Source organism: Corythoichthys intestinalis, chromosome 4, assembly GCF_030265065.1.
Source record: "Corythoichthys intestinalis isolate RoL2023-P3 chromosome 4, ASM3026506v1, whole genome shotgun sequence".
Lineage (NCBI taxonomy): Eukaryota > Metazoa > Chordata > Actinopteri > Syngnathiformes > Syngnathidae > Corythoichthys > Corythoichthys intestinalis.
In genome coordinates this window covers 19,667,922-19,681,381 of record NC_080398.1, presented here as the reverse complement: position 1 = coordinate 19,681,381, position 13,460 = coordinate 19,667,922, and the positions used below count along the sequence as shown (strand labels likewise).

At 41.0% G+C, this 13,460-nt stretch overlaps 1 protein-coding gene across 1 annotated transcript in view; it reads right to left on the bottom strand.

Annotated features, from left to right (window-relative positions):
• Positions 1 to 13,460, bottom strand: part of tars2 (threonyl-tRNA synthetase 2, mitochondrial) — a 55,634-nt gene that overhangs the window by 25,902 nt on the left and 16,272 nt on the right. Inside the window, exons 2-9 of the transcript XR_009062959.1 lie at positions 9,585 to 9,714; positions 9,292 to 9,467; positions 6,737 to 6,789; positions 6,528 to 6,654; positions 6,258 to 6,433; positions 2,958 to 3,234; positions 2,630 to 2,863; positions 12 to 179 (exon numbers count right to left, since the gene is read on the bottom strand). The gene's annotated coding sequence lies outside the window, so the exon portion shown is untranslated. The remainder of the gene's footprint in view (positions 1 to 11; positions 180 to 2,629; positions 2,864 to 2,957; positions 3,235 to 6,257; positions 6,434 to 6,527; positions 6,655 to 6,736; positions 6,790 to 9,291; positions 9,468 to 9,584; positions 9,715 to 13,460) is intronic.

Below are 13,460 nucleotides of genomic sequence, written 5' to 3'. Positions count from 1 at the left end.
TACTTTAATACCTGGGGTGCTTTTTTTAGACAGAGCATTCAGTATTCCTTCTGGGCTAATATCAACACGTGACAAAATACTGGCAAGAGCAGGGCTTTTTGGGGTGGTTTTGGAGGATATGGATTGGGCTGAAGGAGTGATGGGTTTTCCTGGAGATGGCCGAGTTGAGGGGCTGCCGCCTTGAACACATAAGCAAGAAAGACGGCTAATTAAACAGGCTTTGAAATGCATTCAACCCCCATCAAAAAGACATTTTTAAAATAATACTATATTTCCTCAAATGCTGGACATACCTACGTCATCTGGGACAGCCCGACCGCAAAACCTTGATTATTTGTTTAGTGACTTGGTGTTTGTCAGTCTTGCTGCTTCTAAATGAGGGTTGTTGTTTTTTTTTTATTCCTTGAGCTTCTTCCCAAGGAGAGAGTGGGGTTTGTTTTATTTTTCCCCTCCTGGTTGCTGTTTTCTATTTAATGAACTGGGGTACGGATGTCCCGATTGCATATTTTTGCACCCGAGTCAGAGTCACCAGATTTTAAGAATCTGCCGATACAGTCCCGATCAGATACCGACATTTTTTAAACATGTTACTGTCTCACCATGCCACCTTCATATTGAGTGATCCACTCAAATCCGCTCACGCTTCTGAGAACAGCCTCTCACTTCTAAGCCTGCGCAATATGCAATAATTCCAATTATCGCACGACAAATAAAAATGAAGGCGGTAATTTTTCCGCTGCGATTTATCGCCTCGCGTGCGTGCGGCAGACATGCTGTTAAAAGTTGTTAGCAACTGCGCAAAATGCATCTTCGTTCCAGGTCCGGCAAAAAATAGCACCGGAGCCAATCGTTCCCATTATATCCTATTGTTCAACGTATAATGACCGCGTCAGTGCTCCGGATTGACTGCGGACCATCTCCAGCGTGCCGGTGTTGACGACGTGTGGGCGCTCCCGTCAGGGGTGACAGTTCACGCGGGGCGGCTATTTTTCGGCACAACACCAGATATTTGAGTGGCAAATTAAGAGCGTTGTGCTTCAAACTCATCCTGTTTATAAAAGTCGATTGTCATATGCTGGTGTTGTGCAGTAATGAGCAGACGTGACTTCTGTGGCGTTTGCTAACTTTTTTAATGCGCGCACACACTAGATATCATGAAATAGCAAACTAGATGTGTTACGTCCCATGCCATTGGCTACGTGAGCCCAGAGTGATAATGGGACACGTAGTCCATATACTACATCGATGAATTATAAACCGCCATGACTGAATGGAAGTTAAGAAGGCCAAATCAATCCATACCAGTGACTATAGATAATGCTGCAAATATTGTTAATTCAGTACGTGACACAGATGGATTGTGACCACAAATAGGATGTTTTGCTCATGTAGTAAACCTAGCTGCTAAGAGAGCTGTAGCAATCAACAGTATGCCCCGCCTCACTTTACAAACAGTAAAGATTGTTCTCAGCACTTTTATACTAAATTTCTTCAGATCAGTAAGAAGTAAGCACATATTATGAACTAAAATGCATGTTTATATGATGGCAATTTAATTTTTGCTCGTTTGCCAGAAAAAAAAAAAAAAAAACGAAACAAAAAATACAGTTGTTATTTTCCAGAGCATTAAATGAATTGAATCAGATCGAAAATTGTGTCCCCCGTATCGAAAATCGTACCGAACCGTGACTTAACTGTATCGTTGCATCTCTATGGAACACCATTGCAGAAGCTATAAGGGGGAAAGTTTTCATTTGCCTAAGTGCTTAAGTTATTAACTGCAATTGGATTTTTTTTTCTTAAAAAACACATTTTATTTATTCTGTGTTTCTGTGCGGTATTAATATTGTTGTCTTTTACTTAAGAGGCATGGTCTATTGTATTTAGTTGTGATTTCTTATCGCGTTTAAATGGGTGTACTTGATCTATTAATATATACTGTATTCTCACTGTGTTATTGTAAATTGGTTTTAAAAAAAAAAAAAAAATGGGGGGGGGGCGCAATTATTTCGCATATCGCAATAATTTATTAGACAAATTATCGCACACTAAAACTTGTTATTGCGACAGACATACTCACTTCTAAAATGAGTTGCCACAGCACCCTATCGCTAGTGTGTAACAAGCTAAACGATGACTGACACATTTTCGCCTTTGATTGTAGAGCTACCCAGCTCCTTTGGCAAAATCAAAGCTAGAAACCTGTCAATCATTTATAACTTTAAGTAGCCAACTCCAGGGCACTGCTGACCGCCAAAATCAGCAGGAGGGAGAGTGAGAGGCTGTATGAGCATGAAGCAGATAAACATAAATATATTTTTTAAATTAAAAACCTGATCCTTTTCACCCGATTCCGATCCTCTGAAAAATCGCGCGATCAGCCCGATTTCTGATCACGTGATCAGATCGGGACATCCCTAAACTAGGGGCGCCTTCATGGCAACCTGGCAGGTATCTGGTTCTGTCTACCCATGTATGCATCATTTGTAAGTTCGCTTTGGTAGGTGGTACCCAGAATAATACCTCCCTACCATCCCATTATCTTCCGCGTGCTATGTATTTGTGACATGTGCAATGATAATAGCATTTTTTTTTAAATTTATATTTGAGATTATGGTGACAAACACACCTGTGTTCTTCATAGCGGCTGTGAGAGAACTGAGGATGGAGCTGATTTTTCCCAGGTCCACCTTGGCCATGTTGACTCCCAGAGGTGTGGATGGAGTATGCGAAGCAGAAGGAGGTGTGGCTGGGGCTACTGTAGCAGCAGTTTTAGCCTTTGAAGTTTTGGTAGGTGTGGTCGGCGTTTTGGAGTCTGCGTCCAACTTGACTACAGCAGGGGATATTTCGCCTGTTTTGTCATCTGCTCACGCACATACGGGAGGAATATGTTTTCAAAGACATGTTACGGTGAACCGAAAGGATAACATACAACCTAAAAATTTGTGTGGGCTGACCAGTTGTTGAAGAGCGCTCCTCTTCATCAGACATGTCTATGTCCTCTCTGCTGTCACTCGGCAGGTCCCCGTCATCCATGGCTTTGCCATCCAGGTCCGGGTCCACCTGTGCTCTGGCAACACCCATACCAAGGAGGGGGGAGTCAGAGCCAGTGGGAGAGGGGGCATCTGCAGACGGTGAGGGGATGGGCGAGTCTTCAGGCCTCGGTAGAGTCGATTTGAGGGAGTCCAGTTTCCTTTTAAGACTGGTCACTCTGTTTGCAAAAGCACTGTATGCCTGTGAAGATGGACAGAAAACATTTCCATTTAAAAAAAAAAAACAATATTGAATTATATAGGAGTCATTGATGTATTCGACTGTTTGTGACCAAAAGAAAGCCGTGGATACAAGCAATGAGAATAGGGACGAAGAGTATTGGCTCTAAGAGAAAGGGCTATAAGCTCGCTCAACTGGGAATGGTTCAGAATAAAGCCACTACTCCTCCATCAAGAGGTCATGAGGTGGCATCTAGTTAGGAAGTCTCCTCGACCTCTGATGAGGTGTTCTGGTCATGTCCCACTAAAAGCAGACTCCAGGACACATTGGGGATACCATTTCTCTCGGCTACCCTGAAAATGTCTCGAAATCCCCCCCAAAAGCTGGACGAAGTGGCAGGGGTGACTGAAGTCTGAGCTTCTCTGCTTCCATGTCATTTTCATGCCGTGTCACTGTTAGAATTGCATTGAGAAAAGAAATATACAAACTTGAACGTAGGCACATGCCGGTATGAGATTCTGACGGTATGATAACCTTAAAGTGATCCATAATCTTTCAGACAAGTAATTCTTAAAAGATAAATATTAGTATGAGTTATAATAATTTGATATCAAAACCCTTCTTAAAGTTTTTGTTTTAATAGAATTTGTCAAATTATTTTAAGTGATAGGTCGCCATTCTTGTTACGTCGCAGTGCGTGACGTCACCGGGCCGTACTTCCAGCGTGTCACTCTTAGCTACCCCAACATTTCGTCGGTTCTGTCCTTCCAATTTGAACCAGATCAGAAAAGTGAAGAGCGGGACAGCACTGTCGGTCGTTCACAAGACGAGCAGCAAAGGCAAAATGAGAACAGGAAATACAGTACCCGATAAGAGAAGAATTGGGCAAAACTGGTGATGTACTCGCTGCAAGTGCGTCTCTGTGATAACGAAGCAGAGAGTGTATGCTGTTGAGAGCTCCGGTTTTTGCTGGCAGATCTTCAAGTTAAGATATTGAGTTTTCAAACTTATCCCAGTATAATTATGTCGACTGTTAGTGTCGTGAGCTGTCGTATGCTTTACATACAGTACAAGCCAACAGTTTGATGGGAACAAATCCTGGAATCGAGTGTAATCCATGTCTTGTACATTGTAACGCGTGGTAGGTAGGATAGGTGCATAAAAGTACCAAAAAGGGGAGAAGCTTCCACTTATGCACATTTATTCAGACAAAAAAATATATTTTCATCTTGACCACTCGTCACACGGGAGCTTAGCGGTACGCACACACGCGTTCCCAGACGAACTCCAACATAAAAGTAAGGTCCATGTCAGAGTCACTGTCGTCACTGTAGCGTGCCACAGTGCTTTAATTATTTGGTATGATTTGGGGAAAACTCCCACGAAGAATAGTCAACAAAAAAGATAGCAATAGTAATCCAAATCCGCGTTCTTTCACTCACTCGAAGATCCAGGAATTAGACCAACCTCATGACAATGTTGCAACCGCGATCAGGCCGTCGAATCCACAAAATAGACTGATCCCAAAAGCTGCTGTGGGACCGACGAATCCAGAAACTAGACAGATCCGAAACCAATATTGCAGCCGCGGTGGGACCGTCGGCTCCAGATATTAGACGGATCCCTTACTTGACTGAGGATCCAGGAAAAATGTTCGCGCGCCAGTTGTAACGCGTGGTAGGTAGGATACGAGCATACAGGGACCAAAAAGGGGAGAAGCTTCCACTTATGCACATTTATTCACAAAAAAAAAATAATAATAATAATTCCACCTTGACCACTCACGTCACTCCACTTGTTACCATTTGACTGGAAATTGTTTATTAGAGCCTACATGTATTTAAGGTAGAGGATCACTTTAAGCAAAAGTATCACGGTATTGCAATTACACCTCTAAAATGCTTGCTAGACACACAATACACTCGGGAGTTAACTAGTAGCTAGTGGGAAATATCTAAGACAGCGTTTACTAACCTTTAATTTTGTATAATTGAGAAATCCTATTGGAGATATTGCCTTCTCTGGTAGCCGCCCTCCACAAATATGTATTACATGTCGGTTGGCCCACCTACTGTAAGCTGCGGCTGTCTAACTTCGCTGTACCCAAAGTATTCCCATACCAGTGACTTTTCTTTGACGAGGGGAAAAAGTTCTGGTGTTTCATGTCCTCCAGCCAACGTGCAGCACAGTGACTCACTGACACTGAGCAAGAAATCATTTTTGGGACATAGAAAATAGCTAATACCGTAGGGGCGGTATGACGGAAAATTTTAGTGGTTTGGAAATCTTGACGTTCATACCACGGTATACGTTGAAACCGGCACATGCCTACTTGAACATACCTGAAAAATGTTCTAGGATATACTCAATGCGGTAGAAACAAAAACAAGGACCCATAGCGGCCTTTGAAGACCGGTGTTCTGCCAAAATATCCTACATCAGGCGAAACGTCCTGCATTAGTAGAATTTGACACCTAAAGTACTACCGTGCGCTCTAAACTTGTTTTGTTTAAATGCATACAGGAATAACGTACTAAAAAAATGCCTGCAGAAAATACTTAAATGTAGTTATATCAAATAAGGACAGTTTAAATACGCTACGTGACTAATGTGGTCAACTGCTTCAAAGCTAACACAAAAAAACACAATCGTTAAAAGTATGAGAGGGTAATACATGCAAAAAGTATCTTTGAGGCAGTGAAAAGGTTCTAAATAACTAAATAAAAACAAAAATAGTGAGTACTCGCCGCTTCTAACCGATGCGCATGCGTGTGGATGCATGCGCAAGCGCCCTGAGCATTGTGTAGGACGTTTCGCCGGGTAATAAGGAATAACCAAACACCAGTTTGGAGATCCGTGGCCTAAATTATCCTAAATTTATTCATCAAATGGCCAACTATGTGATGCTAAGAAACAGACTCGGAATTTCATTTTACAGAGGATTCCGTGAGGGCTCTATTAAAGCGAACAAACCAAAAAATATATTTTTATTCGGCCTAAAAAAACATTAAAGCAAACAAAATGTATCACGAATGAACACTCACATTAGCAACAATCTTGACCTCCTTGTACTGCATCTTGTAGAAAATGTCAGCGTTCTCCAAAGCCTCCAGCAGGTGGGGCCCAGTCTTCAACTCCTCCTCCAGGAAGCTGACAAACTCCTGCAGTTTCTGACTGCCGTCCTCAAAGTCCTTGGCAAACTTGTTTCCTCCAGCCTTATCTGAAAGATATTTTGAGGTTTGAAAAAAAAAAAAAGAGACTCAGAGAGTTAATATTACAAATAATTCATGATAAAATGAAAAATGTATTCTAACCTTTCAGCCTTTTGAGAGCCTCCATGCTGCAAATATCAAGCCTGAGAGTTGCCAGCTGTTTCTCCCTGAAGTCTTGTTCTGCGACTGCTTGCTGATAGCCTGCCAGATGCTCTACTAAGGAGCTGGGCTAAAAAGACAAGAGAACAAGATTTTTTTTATACTTATACGTTAGATCGTAGAGAATGCACAGACATTTGTGTGAGACTTACCGCAAACTCTTCAACAATCTTGGACTTGATTGCAGCTTTTGTTTTGGCTGGAGCTATCATTCAAAATCACATTTAAATTACACCTTGAGCTTTAGCTAAAATATTACAGTGAACTAGGCATGTGCCGGTTACTGGTTTCAAGGTTTACCGTGGTATTATAATGTCACAGTTTCAAAACCACTAAAATTTTCCGTCAGACAGTAGTACGGTATTAGCCATTTTTTACGTCCCAAAAATGCAGCGAGAAATGGAGCGGGAGGGCTCACTCCACCCCTCAGTTGTTGCTATGTCCGTCAGTGACGCTACTCTGGGCTATAGACCCTACCCACCGACGTCACAAAACCACGTGCTCGCTGTATGGTTCCGCCCACTTGTCCGTCATTTTGTCTCTGTATTAGCATTGGTTTCAATTGATCGAGGAATTTAAAATGCATTTCATGGAAGACTCGGTGCTTTCTGATGCCGTAAACTCACTGGATGTGTTGCATAAAAGGCATTATGTGGAAAAGCTTCGTTCTATACAGTCGCCAGATCCACATTTGATGCCCAAATCGATGTTTTTCCACCCACTGCCTTCGCCCTGTCTGCCTGACATCTGCTACGCTGATATTTACAATTATCTTGTCCACACAAAATCAGCCTATTCTCACAAAAATTTGAAAAACTTCAAGAGCTTGGAGGCTTATAAATACTTTGTTGCTGGTTGGGTTAAACAGGTCCTCGTCCACGAAAATTCGGCAGGAATCTATCTTGTGCTTGGAAAGGTGAGTTACGAAATTTTCAATTCAAAATCTTTTGTTATTGCTAACATCCACTGTCAAGTCTAATGTATTTCATGTCGTTTGTCAATGGAGTTAAGGCTTTTAATGTTTATATGGTTTAGCGATAGCACTCTCACTACATACATACGTGTATGTTGTCGGCGATTAGCCTAGCAATGATCTTAATTGTGGTTATTTGTCAGCCCAAAACCCTCTAAGTATATCTTAAATGCATCTTACCGGATATAAAATGACTACTACATAGTCTGTGGTGATTTTTTGGTGCCCAGTTTTCACGTCGAATTGCAGCCGTCCATTTCGCTCTCCTCTTTGGATCCCTCGGAATACGGTAAAACTTCAAATCTCTCCTTCCATCTTCTCTGTTAGTGCAACCAACAGCCACACACGCCTTCACCATTTTGATTATTAATGTTAAGGAGCAGAAAAACACGCCGTAAATAGGAGGAATGTACGTAGCCGTAACAGGTTAACACTATGTTTTGACGGACAATTGGGCGGTACCATTCAGGAGAGCGAAGTTGTGACGTCACGTGGGTAGGGTCTATAGGCTAGAGTTGACACAATGACTGAAGGTAGTGAGCTTTTTCCCCTTGATTGAGACGGCCGGGGCATAAAGGAGGAAGGACATCCGATGTCAAGACTTGCTTGTGGAGGGTTGCTGCAACAGGGGGGAAACGCCTCAAACTTGATTTCACATTTACGTGACGATCATCCGTCACTTTATACAAAATTTAAGTTAAGTAAACGCTGTCATTTACATTTCCCACCAGCTACGAGTTCTCTCCAGAATGTTTTGTGCGTTTGGCGATGATAAAACAATGCTATGACGTCACGTAACTAGGTTGTTAAAGAGGCAGATAATGTGGCTAGATAGCATGCCAAGACTACTAACCGGGTTCCTCTCTACCATTAGCCAACTTTTCTTAAGTCTTCCACGCTAGGGTACTTGCCAGCAGTCCCGGATTGTGCGGGAAAACCCGGAATATAGGAAGTTCCGATTGGACAGTGGCGGTACCAATCGGAACTTCCTATATTCCGGGTTGTCCCGCACAATCCCGGACTGTTGGCAACCTTAATTCTTTCGCCATTGTAAACATCTGTTTAAAATAACATTTATAATACAGCCTGTGTTGCTTCTCTCTGGTGACACACTCGCTCTCCTATAATATTAAACTAATTGATATTACGGTAATAGTAGTAGTGGTATATTAACCTAGAAAAGGTGAACATAGTCACATTCCTGGATCATAACTTGGACTGAGAGAAAAATATGCAGACAATGAGCAAGTCTCTAAAAATGTTGAGCTTTAAAGTCAGTGAAGTGCCTGATTAACATATTTAGAAGTGTTTTTACTGTTTTATGGAAAATAATTATTTTTGTTCTATTGTTTAACAATTTGAGCTGTGGCTGTGGGTTTAGTCTATAAATTCTATTTCAATTTTATTTAAAATATTTCAGTTATTTTTTGTTATTTATTCATTTCAACATTATATTCATGTCGATGTTCCAATTTGCAAATATGGTGTGAAATTTTTCAAAAATCCTCTTCAGTGGATTTTATTTTAACCCGTACATCTCTAACACATTTTAAATAAATGATAAAATAATGAAATAATAAATAAATTCAATACCGTGAAACCGCTGTGTTTTTGCTTAAGGTTATCATACTATCAAACTCTCATACCGGCACGTGCCTACACTGAACCATGGTGTGCTGGAGTTTCTACAGATCATAATGCGGCCCATCAAATGCTCATAAACTGCACACCTACCAGTCACTGGTGGCGTCTCTTTTCCTTTCTCCTTTTCTTTTTCCTTAGTCTTCTCTCGCTCCTTTTCCTTCTTGTTCAGATTGGTTTTCAATTGAGTGAGGAGTTCCTCAGGATACACACTGCGTTCCTCCCAGATTGACAAGATCCTATCCACCGATTTACGGACCTTTGAGTCCCTGACAACAAACGTGCACACGCAAACACACACACAAATATGTTTAAACACCAGAGGACATTTACTTCATTTGGGAAGAGATCTAAAAGAACATTTATACAAAACTGTTGCCGCTCACTTGATAAGAAGAGCAGCGTTCGGTAGAACCTCAGCAAAGGCGGAACGGAACACAATAGCATTCTTTCTTTTGCAGTTCTGTATGACGTCATTAGCAAGGTAGAAGAGATTCAAACGGTGATTGTTGTCAGCTGAAAAAAATGCAAAAAAACTGGGAAATATAGAAACAAGAGTAGTGTGAATGACCTACAAATTATCATCATTCTGAATTGTGATGGACTCGATTTTTGATTAAATGCATCTCAAAAGAAATTGAGACAAAATGCCACCCAACATGTAATTTCATTTGGAAGAGTCATTGCCTACTAATTTGCTGTTTTAAGAAAAACATGATGTCAGCTAGTTTTCCACCTAGCATACAAGATAGCAAACAAAAGAAAAGTGGCAGAAAAAAATCCGTAGCAAAGTGCAATTAGCAACATTGCTGCTCGATAGGTTAATTTATAACCTGTTCTTGATTTCACTTTATGGTATATTCCAGAAAAAAAGGACTTGTGACTGATAGCATTTTGTTATGTTATATGAATGTCATGCAATCAATAGCTTAATATTTCTCGTGCTGATAATTTGACAAATGCAGTTATCATAAATTCTTTCCTAATCCAACATGGTGCCCACGAGTTGAACAAGACCACGAGTCTCCTGCAGGCCTGAAAAATGGTTCACAAGGGATGGGACATTGCCGAGTGTCTTAGAGAAGTTGAAATTTTCAACAATGCAGCCGGCTACAAAAAAATAGGAAAAACAACAAACATAAAACGTGGTCAAGAGCAAGGGGTTCAGTATAATGTTAGGACTAGGGTTGTTCCGATCATGTTTTTTTGCTCCCGATCCGATCCCGATCGTGTTAGTTTGAGTATCTGCCAATCCCGATATTTCACGATCCGATTGCTTTTTTTTTTTTTTTTGCTCCCGATTCAATTCCAGTCATTCCCGATAATTTTTCCTGATCATATACATTTTGGCAATGCATTAAGAAAAAAATGGATAAAACTCGGACGAATATACACATTCACCATACAGTACGTAAGTACTGTATTTGTTTATAATGACGATAAATCCTCAAGATGGCATTTACATTATTAACATTCTTTCTGTGAGAGGGATCCATGGATAGAAAGCCTTGTGACTTTGTATATTGTGACTAAATATTGCCATCTAGTGTATTTGTTGAGCTTTCAGTAAATGATACTGTGGCCATGCCCAAAATGCATGATGGGAAGTGGAACCATGACTGTGCGTAGTGCTACAAATTCATATACATTGGGCTCCCCACTGTATCTTCTCTGCGTTGGGAAATAATATAGGGTGTTAAGAAAAAGATCTTTTGCTACCTTGCTTCCCATGATATTTCTAATTGTTGGGAGAGGGATTCCAAGGCTTTAGCCAATTAAAAAAAGGCTCCAAAGGCTGCCAAAATTCACTCTACTCATTTTTCACCGCCTTTTACCTCTCTATATATATCAATAGGTAAAACGGCGACATTACAGACTGAGCGCGACAATGCGTGGGTGGGTCGTGCAGCGCATGCATTTATTGCGTTAAATATTTTAACGTGATACATTTTTTAAAAAATTAATTACCACCTTTATCGGGATAAATTTGATAACCCTACCTTAAACCTAAACTAAAGACTCTGGATGAGTGTAACATATTATGTTTGTAACGTTAAATACAATTAGAAAACGATTTAATTTAAAAAAAATAATTTAAAAAAAGGCATGCCCGATATTTTTTGGCCGATTCCGATACTTTGAAAATGACGTGATCGGACCCGATCCGATTGATCGGGACATCTCTAGTTAGGACCATAATGTCATTCCATCCCTGACCTAAAAAAATCCATGAAATGAAAATAACTCTATATGTGAATTACAAAGACTCGCCGATTCTGATGACATTTGCTTCAATTAGTGCAATTAGAGCAAATTTACAATGTGAGCGTTTTTCATGCATTCTTCTGATCTAGAGCCTGTACCACTTCCTATGTCTGTCTATAAGTAACAGCAAAGTCCTACCTTCAGAAGCCCCCCCCCCCACTAGTTAGACAATAGGTCCCTGTCTATCAATGTATTTGCATTGTCACGATACCAAAACTCTGATTTTGGCAGCAAAGCAAAAATCAAAATAAATACTAAAATCAACAGCAGCACGGAACGGTGCATTAAATGAAACAGTTTCAGCATTTAAAAAAAAACAGTCATCTTAAAGCAATGCCATTTATGTTTCCATTAAGAGCATTTATAACATTGCATCTCACAGCCATGATGAAAACAACAGGTAAAATGTAATCTGTACATCGTCCAGTGGATTCCTAGGGATCGAAAATTATTGTAATTCTCATTGATTTGATTGACCCTCACTAGCGTAATTTTCAAGTTCACCAGAGCTATCGTCTTCCTTATTCCTCCCAGTCACTGCGTATCTTACAACCATAGACCAACCAACTTGGATTAATCCCGCAATGCTCTGTGTGTGAAACTAGACCAATCAACATTCATTCTTTCATCTAGAGAACAAGTAGCTCAGTTTTAGCTATCCAGGATGACGTCGCTACAACATAAAACAAAATATTTTCGATGGCTCAAAAGTTGAAAATCCAGCGACAGTCATAACATGCCGCGTATATAAGCGCTTTTGGCACCATAGACAGCAAACTATACAGTAAACAAGACAAATGCTATAGAAGCACTTAATTTAACATTTTAATCAAATAGATTTTTTTTAAATTTGCCTCTTCCAATTACCCGGTGAAGTGAGGTAAGCTTACAACCATTGGGCAAGAAAGGCTAGTCATCAAAAGCCAGAGGCATTGATAAATCAAATCAACAGCTTAACTTTAAAAGGAATGTGCAGTGGAAGTCAACATACTCATAATAAATTATAATGGGTCAAAAAATAGAGTTGTTAACAAGTCTGTGAAATTTGAATTAAAAAAAAAAAATGCCAAGTGTATTTAAGAAGGCTGTAAAATTGGGAAAAATTAGGCCAGACTGTCAGGTCTAAAACCAGGCCAAGTGCTAAATATCTACTTGTTATCATAGCTTGTTACAGCTAGATGTTTCACATGTCTAGAGAACTTTTTTACCGTGTCGGCGAGGCTTTGTGAACGCAAGGAGAAGCATTTTTCTCCTCTTTGCAATAGCGAAACAGCCGGGCAGTGGCAAGCAGCAACCACAGGAAGCATGCAGGCAAGCAGTGCCTCCTGCAGCATTTGCTATCAGTAAATGCGTACAAGAGGTAACAATTCGCGCGGAATTCAGCGGGCCCTTGCCAGTATTGTTCCGACTGTATGCCTCCACCACCTGTCTCTGCCGAAGGAAGGACCTCCCGGCTGCAGGGAACCCACAGTGCTGCTTGTGGCGTGCTGTCTGCTACAATGTGCAGTAGGCCTGAACGATATATCGTTTAAACATCGCCATCGCGATGTGCGCATGCGCAATAGTCCCACCGCAAGGACGTGCGATAGTTTTTTCATTTCATTTTTTTAAATCCACAAACGTTTGTTTTGAGGAAGGAGAGGGAAGGAGAGCGCACAGCTTCTCTTTCCCTCCAGCAAGTCATCGGCTCCTCCCCCTCCCCCCGCGGCAGCGGAGTGGAGGGAGGAGGGGCCGAACAGCAGAGCGGAGGGAGGAGGGGCCGTTCTCAAAGTGAAAGCAAGAAAGCAACACGTTGAAGCAAGGAAACGAGGCAAGACAGTCTCCAAAAGGAGTTTTGGAAGTATTTTGGCAAGAAAAAGACTATAAGGGACAAAAAACAGCCCTGTCGACAGTGCCTCGCCATGGTTGCATCAACAAGAAGTAATCTGTCGAACATGTGGGACCATTTAAAACGCAGGTATCTATGCATTCCTGCTAAGACCTTCCCATCAGAGGCT